The sequence below is a fragment of the Coturnix japonica genome, chromosome 10 (genome assembly GCF_054131305.1).
Source record: "Coturnix japonica strain WE chromosome 10, WE-NBRP24, whole genome shotgun sequence".
Taxonomy (NCBI): domain Eukaryota; kingdom Metazoa; phylum Chordata; class Aves; order Galliformes; family Phasianidae; genus Coturnix; species Coturnix japonica.
Genome location: NC_140672.1, coordinates 15,919,398 through 15,930,698, shown reverse-complemented (window position 1 = coordinate 15,930,698; position 11,301 = coordinate 15,919,398).

Sequence of the window (11,301 nt, the reverse complement as noted above, 5' to 3'; positions counted from 1 at the left end):
TTAGGACAAAGATTGCATAGCTCTATTGAAGCAATTCTGACCTTCCTGTTGTCCCTATGCAAATCCACAGTATGAGCAAATAATGTAACTGTGTTGTGATGAATTCAAGACAGCCTTAGCTCCAGCTGGGGCTGGAGTCACGACTTGAGCCCTGACATCTGGGCTTCATTCATCTAGTTCATGTATTGCCTCAGCACTTACATCATCTTTAAACCTATGACTGAAATGGTCCTAAGTTATTAGCATGGGAATCCTGTCTCCTCTTTGGACAAATTAAACTCCACATTTGGAGAGTTGAGTGTCTCCTGCTGTACCCGAAGGACATTGTGATCTCTGAGGTGTCTCCCTGAGGTGCTGTAAGCACAGCCATTAGCTCATAGTGCAAGTAAAGCACTGTTAGGTCAAGCCTGGAGGAGTAATGCTTGTCACTGACATGTTCCTGTTCAGGGTGGAGCTGGAGGGTAAAATAACACAAGAAATTGTCATTGAAATTCAATATCTGTGAAATTCAGCTGGTTGCATTCACAGAACCTGGCGTTAAGATCTGTTTTCTGTTTTATATCTTGAGCCTATTTTCCATAACCCAGTCCTCATTTATGAACTGAAGCTCTACTGAAAGCCTTTCGCTGTGTATGCTCATGCTGCAGTGCAGCGCTTGTGACCTTTAACAGCACATTCACGTTCCTCTGATCACAGGATCCTTACGGTTGATTAAGACCCTCTAGTCTGACTGCTCACCCATCACCACCGTGATGCTCACCATCAGCTTAGCTAAAAACTCAGCAGAGATGATAGATCAAGCACAACACTGGATTTGGGGTGGCTAGAGATTCCTAAGATATTGAAGGATTGCTTGCAGGTGGTGTTGGTTCAGGTATTCACCCTGCATCCCACCTGCTGTTCTGTTTGGTTGAGAATCATGCATTCTGCAATTTCACTTTGTAATTCAAAGACCCTGGCTTTATCTGTTGAAAAACTGATCTAAAACAAGCCAAGAAGACTCCGTTGGAACTGGTTGATGCAGAACAAAGGCATCCCCAAAGGACAAGTTGCACTGTTTGATGAACATTATTGGATGAGAGCTAAGCTAAGATTTAAAAAGTTCTGGGGCTGTCTCTGAGCATCAAATACAGAGGAAGCCTGCATGACGCCCTGAGAATGGATACCTCCTACTTTGGTGTAGGGTTAAGGGAACACTAGCAGTAACTCCTATCACAAAATGTCGCATGGCTCAGACAAAATGCCATCAAGAGGGCTTAATTAGGAGCACCAAATGGTCGCAAGATGGTCTTAGGGCAGGGAAGTAATCTATCTATGTGATATTGATTGATGCTATTAGTTCTTAACAGCTTGACTCTAGAAGGACTGTTGTTCTTTGGTCACCTAGTTATAAAAGAATAAATGGCTCCTGTCTATTACAATTTTTAACGCATTTTTTGTTCACTGATGCCATAAATGTTCCTGGCATAGTAATTGGCCTTGGTATATTCAGTGACTGAAAGCAACAGTTGTTGCTCTAAGAAATGCAGTACAAAGCTAGGTCTGCCTGTAGCTGACAGCCATCAGCTTGCTCCTCAGGCAGGTTCTGTCTGTGTATGGGAGATCACAATGTGAACCACTGATTGATCAGCTGAGGCAAGTGTGGGGTCAGCTGTGGGAGCACAGGTGAAAGTTATGTAGCTGTGCTCCCTGGAGGGGTGGAGTTCGACTCCACCTCCTCTGAGACCTCATTTAAGGGCTGACCCTCACTGAGGCAGCATCTCTTGGAGATTGCTCACCAGGGAGGATCACCTCAGCTCTGGTGAGTTCCCTTTTCCTTATATCTTCTGTATTTCTACTATTTTACTTGTAATTGCTATCCTTGTTAATACCAGCATAGTTATTGCCAATACATTTGGCAAGCCAGGCAGGAGCCACTGACTTGGCATCTAGAAATATAAGGAAAAAAAAAATGTCCTTTGTGTGGAAAATCTTTAATTGGTACAAGGGGGAGAAGACCACCCCCTTAGGGACATGCCTTCCTGGACAAATTCCAGGTTTTGAGGCGTCCCCATATTACCAATTAGCAACAATTATTGAACAATGGGGCCCTTTAAGAGTACCAAATAACATGGATGCCTATTGTCTAACTGATTACTTTCTAGGACTACAAAAAGATATCTTAATTACAAAAGAAAAGCGAATGGCTGCATCTATGGCAGCCTGGCCATTATTAAATGCTTTAAATTGGGCAGAGATAAAATCAAACAACATTGCACATGAAAATGAATTGTTAAAGGCCCGTATTGAAAAATTGGAGGGTGAGATCAATCTATTGACAGGAAAAAAACCGTCATTTTCTTCCTCCAACCCTCAAATTAGATACATTTCATTTAATGACGATCAAGATCCTGAAGAAATGAATCAAAATAAGATCACTAAATCTGATCTAGAAAAACCATCTGAGACGGACTCACTAGAAGTCCGTCCAGTAATAACTCAAAAAACAAAGAAAATTCAAGATCGACCAGCAGGAGTGCCTCCTGATCAATGGCCCCCTGCCGAATCTGTTTTACATGTAACAGCCCGTCCATATACGCCTACTGAACTCATGGACCTAGTGCAACGATTTAGGCAAAGGCCAAGGGAAAGTGTTCCGGCTTGGTTATTACGGTTATGGGATTCAGGGGCAGATAGTGTACTGGTTAGTGGCCCCGAAGTATCTAAGTTGGCCACAATAACAGTACATCCTGCCCTTCGGCAGAGACTGTATGCTGGGACTCAGTTCCCTGAAGAAAACCATTCAATTGTAGAATGGATAACGGCTGCTTGCCGCATGGTGTGGACAAATAAAACTGACATGCCAGTAAACACAGGGATGTGGTCTTCTATGGAAGACCTTCAAAATTATATACGCGAATTAGGTATGAGAGAGGCTATCTACGAAGACACATTCGATAGCCCTGATATGGTTAAATTTTCTGCGGGAATGAGGGACCTAATTTTACAGTAAGCACCCTCTCATATGTATGGAACCTTGGTTTCCATACTTAATCCAGTAGTATCCGCAGAGGCAGTAGTCCAACAAGCCGCCCAATTGGTAGCAGACCTCGGAGAAACTGAGCGTTTACGAGCTAAGCGCAATGTCAGGGTGATTGAGGATGCCGAGGCTTTTCCAATAGTGCGAGCCAGAAGATCGGCCCCGCGAACTTCTCGGGCAGGACCTGTTAGGGTATCCCGGAAACAAATGTTTAATGATCTGCTCCGGGCAGGCGTTCAGTTTTCAAAAATTGATGGGCAGCCCAATCAGGTTCTCCTTCAGTTGTGGAAGCAACTGAAGGATGAACAAAAATTTCAGAATAAACCCAAAAGGCCAGGGATAAGATTTATAGAGCGGTGACCAACAACAACATGGAATTTAGAAGATTTTATAGTTCCAAATAGGAAAAAGAAGCCACCTCAGGTGCCTCGGGTTATGACACCGGAGGTATCGGAGGTAAAAGACTTGAATCTGGCTCAGTTCATGGCTTGACGAGGGATGTCAGTCCTCCTAGGGCCTCTAGACGGGACCGGAGGCCCTATGTGGAACTGACGATATACTGGTCCCGAAAGAATATACAGAAGGTTATGGCCCTAGTTGATACCGGGGCAGAGACATCTATAATATATGGAGACCCAACTAAATTTAAAGGTAATAGAGTGATGATTGGAGGTTTTGGGGGACAAACCATTCCGGTCACCCAAACCTGGGTAAAACTGGGGGTCGGGCATCTTCCACCACGGGAGTACAAGGTATCCATTGCCCCAATTCCAGAGTATATATTAGGAATTGATATCCTGTGGGGTCTGGCTCTCCATACAACAGTGGGAGAGTTCCGATTGCGGCAGAGATGCATTAGTATCCGGGCAATCCAGACAATATTGAGAGGCCATGCAAAACATGAGCCTATTTGTTTGCCGAAGCCACGCCGGATTACTAATGTGAAACAGTACAGACTCCCGGGTGGGCAGGATGAAATAACAAAGACGGTGCAGGAATTAGAAAGAGTGGGTATTATAAGGCCTGCACATAGCCCATATAACTCCCCAATATGGCCAGTGCGAAAACTGGATGGAACATGGAGGATGACAGTAGACTATAGGGAATTAAATAAGGTCACGCCACCTGTTCATGCGGCTGTACCCAATATTGCCTCCCTAATGGACACACTAAGCAGGGAAATCAAAACATATCACTGTGTCTTGGATTTGGCGAATGCATTCTTCAGTATTCCAATCAGTGAAGAATCGCAAGATCAGTTTGCATTTACATGGGAAGGGAGGCAATGGACTTTCCAGGTCCTACCCCAAGGGTACGTACATTCGCCCACTTTTTGTCATAATTTAGTGGCACGTGATCTGGCTAAGTGGGAAAAGCCAAATAATGTCAATTTATATCATTATATTGATGACCTCCTGTTAACATCCGATTCGTTAGAGGCGGTGAGACAAGCAGCAGATTTGTTGATAGCTTACCTGCAGAAAAGAGGGTGGGCTATAAACCCACAGAAGGTGCAAGGTCCGGGGCTATCTGTAAAATTCCTGGGAGTAATTTGGTCCGGGAAAACCAAAGTACTACCCAGTGCGGTAGTAGATAAAGTCCAAGCGTTTCCAGTCCCTACAACATCAAAACAATTGCAAGAATGTTTGGGTATATTGGGGTATTGGCGCTCCTTTATACCTCATTTAGCTCAGCTATTAAGGCCATTATACAAGCTTACAAAGAAGGGTCAATCATGGAATTGGGGAAAGATAGAACAGGATGCTTTCCAACAGGCAAAACTGGCAGTTAAACAAGCTCAGGCGTTGGGTATATTTGATCCGACCCTCCCAGCTGAACTAGATGTTCATGTTACTCAAGATGGTTTTGGCTGGGGCCTGTGGCAACGCCAGAGTTCTTTTCGAACCCGCATTGGATTCTGGTCTCAGGTTTGGCACGGAGCAGAAGAACGATATAGCATGATTGAGAAACAGTTATTGGCTGCCTATTCGGCATTACAAGCAGTAGAGCCGATAACGCAAACAGCAGAGGTCATAGTTAAGACTTCATTACCAATCCAGGGGTGGGTGAGAGATTTGACTCACCTTCCTAAGACGGGGGTGGCCCAAGCACAAACGGTGGCACGATGGGTCGCCTATCTAAGCCAGAGAAGCAGTCTGTCTTCATCTCCACTTAAAGAAGAACTACAGAAGATCCTAGGCCCAGTGACGTATCACAGTGATACATCAAAAGAACCGATGGTTGCTCCACCAGAGAAGAGTCCCGTTCAGGAAGGAAGATATCCTATTCCTGAAGATGCCTGGTATACGGATGGGTCCAGCAGAGGCAACCCGAGCAAGTGGCGAGCAATAGCATACCATCCCTCTACTGAGACCATCTGGTTTGATGAGGGGGATGGTCAAAGCAGCCAATGGGCAGAATTGCGAGCCGTGTGGATGGTTATAACTAAAGAACCTGGTGACGGCGTCCTGAACATCTGTACAGATAGTTGGGCTGTGTACCGGGGGCTCACTCTGTGGATTACGCAATGGGCTACCCAGGAATGGACTATCCACGCCCGACCGATTTGGGGTAAAGACATGTGGGTAGACATTTGGAATACGGTCAAACACAGGACAGTATGTGTCTACCATGTCTCTGGTCATCAACCCTTGCAGTCACCAGGAAATGATGAAGCTGACACACTGGCCCGAATCTGATGGATTGAGAATTCACAATCTGAAAATATTGCCCGTTGGTTACATCAGAAGCTACGGCATGCTGGACAGAAGATAATGTGGGCAGCTGCTAAAGCATGGGGGCTGCCTGTACAACTATCTGATATCGTTCAAGCATGTCAGGATTGCGATGCTTGCTCAAAGATGAGACCGAGACCGTTGCCTGAAACAACATCCCACATTGCTAGAGGATATAGTCCTCTTCAGAGATGGCAGGTCGACTACATTGGGCCCCTCCCTCGGTCTGAGGGGGCGAGATATGCCCTGACCTGCGTTGTCACTGTAAGTGGACTGCTGCAAGCCTATCCTGTACCAAAGGCAAATCAAGCATACACAATTAAGGCACTTACTAAACTGATGTCTGCATACGGGACACCTCAAGTTATCGAGAGTGACCAAGGGACTCACTTCACTGGAGCGATGATACAGCGCTGGGCAGAAGAAAACAACATTGAATGGCGATTCTACCTGCCATATAACCCAACAGGGGCAGGCCTTATTGAACGTTATAATGGTATCCTTAAGGCTGCCCTGAAAACAGACTCTCAGTCCCTGCAGGGGTGGACAAAAAGATTATATGAAACCGTGCGGGACCTGAATGAAAGACCTCGGGATGGCAGACCCAGTGCCCTGAAAATGTTACAAACTATATGGGCCTCCCCTCTTAGGATCCAAATTACAGGCACCGATAATAAGGTAAAACCGCAGGTTGGTACTGAAAATAATCTTCTGCTCCCTGCCCCTGAGAATTTAGAACCGGGAATCCATAAGATAAATTGGCCTTGGAAGGTGCAGGTAGGACCCAAATGGTGTGGCCTACTTGCACCTTGGGGGAGATTATTGGAGGTGGGAGGTTCAGTCACCCCCTCGGTGATAGGTACATGGCCTACTGACATCGTGGTCAATACTCCGGCCTTTATTGCTAAAGGAACACCTATTATGTCCCTATGGCAGATCAAGACTCCTCCTCTGGTGCCAGATATAGTTATACAGCCACAGATATCTGGCCAGAGGGTATGGTATCGGAGGCCGGGACATAATCCAGTACAAGCAGAAGTATTGACCCAAGATAAGAATACGGCCTGTATCTTGCCCTGGAGGGCGGATCTTCCCCTCCTAGTACCCTTGAAACATCTATATTACTCCCCTTAAGATTGATTCTAAGCCTCTAGGACCATTACTCTGGACTGATGAAACGCAGATGGACCTGCACTTCAAGATGATTTGTCTCCGGTAACATCTATCAAGCACTGGCCCATGGAAGATCATAAACACCCATCCAATCATCATCATTTGAATAATATCAACATCTAATGCGACGGGAGATTGTATCAGCGTCGTGATTGGGTCTCTGTAATAAGGGGAACTCACCTAATCATTGGTTCACGTTGTGAAGGGGTGGAGTGTATGGGAGATCACAATGTGAACCACTGATTGATCAGCTGAGGCAAGTGTGGGGTCAGCTGTGGGAGCACAGGTGAAAGTTATGTAGCTGTGCTCCCTGGAGGGGTGGAGTTCGACTCCACCTCCTCTGAGACCTCATTTAAGGGCTGACCCTCACTGAGGCAGCATCTCTTGGAGATCGCTCACCAGGGAGGATCGCCTCAGCTCTGGTGAGTTCCCTTTTCCTTATATCTTCTGTATTTCTACCATTTTGCTTGTAATTGCTATCCTTGTTAATACCAGCATAGTTATTGCCAATACAGTCTGGATGGAATGAAGGGCATGAAATACTGATGTGCTCATCAAACGCTGCTTGTTAGCTTAGAGACAAGGTGTTGAATTGGTTTGTTCATGTATTGCAAACAGGTTACTTAGCTGCCTTCATTTTAGCTTCAGAAGAACATGTGCAGAATACAGAATTGATTAGAAGAAATAAGAACTGTCTGCATAGAACTTACTCTTTCCTTACACAGGAGAATCAAGCACACGTTTGTATGTGAGTACCTCCAGAGGTGAAACTTGATCCCCCAGATGTAATGAGCAGAGACATTACAATCAGTTCTAACTGTATCTTAATGCTGTGCTGAATAAGCCTGAGTCAGGATGTAAACCACTTTCTCTTTTTTTCTTCAGATGAAGCCATTAATTTTGTCAGCAAGTCCAAAACGACTCCAGAAATATCAGTCAGTCCTTCTGAAGACCTGGAGCTGGTGTGTGAGGTGTCAGCTGCAAGCGGAGCTGTCGTATAGAAGAAAGATCAAATAGAGGTGAAGCAGGACCAGAGGACAACCATCATCTCCCAGGGGACGCACCGCAAGCTCATGGTCAAAAATGTGACCCTGAAAGACCAAGGGAGCTACAGCTGTGAAACAAAAGATGACAAAGCAACATTCCAAGTGAAAGTCAGAGGTGAGAAAATGCTTGGAATCCCAGAGATAAAGGAACACTTCATTTTGTGTGTCTTGCATTTGGAGGATCAACTTACAGCCTCTCTGGTGCAAAACATTTTGGCTATAGGACTTTCTTTGTCATCTAGTGTCATAGCAACACTTTTCTACATGTGCTTTTCCATCCAGGAATGAATTACTGCAACAAACAATAGGCAAGGAGGGTAGCTTGTGCAGCTCTTGTAGTCAGCTGGTGTCTGCAGGGTTACAGTGCAAGAGCACACCAGGCATGCAAGGAGTGAGAAAAGGGGAGGTGTTTGATGAGATCTGGTTACAAAATTTGAATGACACAATGAGGTGGAAAATGCCACTAATCAGACTCATAAATGGCCTGGGTTGCAAAGGCCCACAGTGCTCATCCAGTTCCAACCCCCTTCTTCCTATGTGCAGGGTTGCCAACCAGCAGCCCAGGCTGCCCAGAACCACATCCAGCCTGGCCTTGAATGCCTGCAGGGATGGAGCATCCACAGTCTCCTTGGGCAACCTGTTCTAGAGGGCCATTCCCTTCTGATTTACTGGAAATGTAGAGAGACATCAGAAGAAACAAAGAGAAGGGAGGAGGTTCAGCAGTGCATGCAGGTGTTCTAAATCTCATGTCCAAATCTGCTATCAGACTGCGAAATGTTTAGATTTATGATATGATATGAAATGATATGCCTATTCATTTCCCAAGGCAAAATAGAGGGGAAAGTATTTTCCTGTCTTAATGAGGCATCATGATGGTCCCTGTGAAGGGCAAGTATAATGAAAATGGGGAACTGGAGTAAGCTCTGCAGCAGACTACAGCAAAATGGTGTGACTGTTGTGATGTCCCTGCAGAGAAAGAAGACGTGTTTACAAACAAGGACAAGGTACAAAAGGAGGTGAAGGCTGCACTGACTCAAAATGCCACGCTGAGCTGCGAGGTGGCCCAGGAGAAGATGGAGGTGAAGTGGTACAAGGAGGGGAAACTGATCACCTCGAGCAAGAAGTTCAAGGTGGAGTCAGAGGGCAAACAGTGTCGGCTGGTGGTGATCCAGGTAGAGAAGAAAGATGCAGGGGAGTACAGCTGCGAGGCTGCTGGCCAGAAACTCACCTTCAAGATTCATGTCACAGGTGAGAGAGAACACATTTTGGCCTTTCATTCTAGAATGTTTTAGAAAACGGTCATTAGTTTGTAAGTTTTCCCTGCTATGCTTAAAATTTTTGGAGCTGAACTTTGGGGTGGTTAATTTCTGATGAGGAAATTGAACAACTTATTCTAAATACAGTTGTGAGGCAGCTCCATCTTTTAAAATCTTCAGGAATTTCCTTTTGCTGTGGGAATGAGGCCATAGACAAGAAAGTTCTGATTGCACTTCTCCATTCCCACGTGCCTGTACCACTAGAACAACTCTGCAATGCAGCTGCGTCTCAGGAAGTTTCAGAACAGGGGCTTTGTGTCAAGCACTAGGGGGTGTGCTCTATGTAACATGTTTTTGTCTTGGAAGGGCTCATTTAGCATGGGAGAGAATACTACAGGAATGTTTTGTATAAGTTGATGTTTTGAAGACATAAGTAAATGGCAGCTAGGGGACAAAAGAGTCATGAGAGTCATACAAGAAGCATCACAGAATGCCTTTTGTTGGAAGGGACCTGGAGGATCATCCAGTTCCAATCTCTGTCCTGGAAAGGAACACATTCTTTGTGACTAGGTTGCTCTAACACCCATCCAGCCTAGACTTGAATGTTTTCAGGGATGGGGCATCCATAAATTGCACAACTTCTCTCCACATCATTCTCTTGGGGCATCAGACTGGGAGAACTGATTCATTTTTCTGACTCCTTCCCCAAAACCTGCTCTTCTTTCAAGAGGCCAAACTAATGTATCTCTCTCTTTTCAGAGCCAGAATTTGTATTTACAAACAAGGAGAAGGTACAGAAGGTGGTGAAGGCTGCAACAACAGAAAAATGCCACGCTGAGCTGCGAGGTGGCCCAGGAGAAGATGGAGGTTGTCATCAATTTATAAGCAATGAGCCAATAATGTTCCAATTATAAACTTTTATTAATTGTAGCGGGTAAAACTAAAAGGCAATTCAGCGCTGGGCGACAGGGGGATTATTGTTCCTCCAACTGCCGCGCCGTCCCGTCCCTTGCAACTTCTTTTGTATTGTCCATCCCGAGCGTATTGTCCTTTAATTGGTCAGTTGTGATCGTGCGACTTGGTGTGTCGTTCCTTGGTTGGTCCTTCCGTGGAACTTTGTATCCATCGGGGCGCGCTTTGCCTGTAACTACGCAGAGTACACAATCTACCCATAAAATTAGAGTGTTCTGCAACCTTTGTGGCCTCCATATTCCACCATTATATCCCGGTCCTAATGAACAAGCACTCCACCACAATGCTACCACATCCCGGTCTTAATGAGCAAACATTTTATCACAGAGGTCAAGTGATAAAAGGAGGGGAAACTGATCACCTCGAGCAAGAAGTTCAAGGTAGAGTCAGAGGGCAAACAGCGTCGGCTGGTGGTGAGCCAGGTGGAGAAGAAAGATGCAGGGGAGTACAGCTGCGAGGCTGCTGGCCAGAAACTCACCTTCAAGATTCATGTCACAGGTAAGACAGGTGTTGTATGAAATACAGCAGAGAACAGTAAAGTAAAATCTAGTTTCTATTATACTGCACCTGGATCACTGTAGTCTGTGCTGAGGTTTTTTCCCTAGACTTGATTGCCTGGGTTTGTAGAAAGTATTTGGTTTCAGTATGACACAAAGACCTGTTTCAGTCTGTCTGTAGAGCAATAATTAGTAATATATGTACAGTGGAAGCAATATTCAAGATATTATTCAAATCTCTCCTGTGCCTGAGATCCCAAACTGTAATTCTTGTTCACCTAAACATTTGACTAAGATAAGTATGTGCAGTGAGGCTGGAGTGCATGTTCTACGTGCAGCCTTTCATGGCAGGAGAAGCAGGAACTTCTCCTAGTAGTACACTGCCTTTTTACTATGCCTTTATGTTGGAGGCTGCATCTGGATAGGTGAGTCTGCTACTCACAGTAAGAGACCTGGTAGAGCTGACTATTGCCAGAGCTCAAAGTAAGATAGATATCTGCAAATCACACACAAAGAACAAAGGACTGCGTTGGTGAGCATATTTCCTTTGTGCCTTTGACAGTCACAGTTGTGGCAATGGTAGAGGCCATGAGGAGTCTGTTC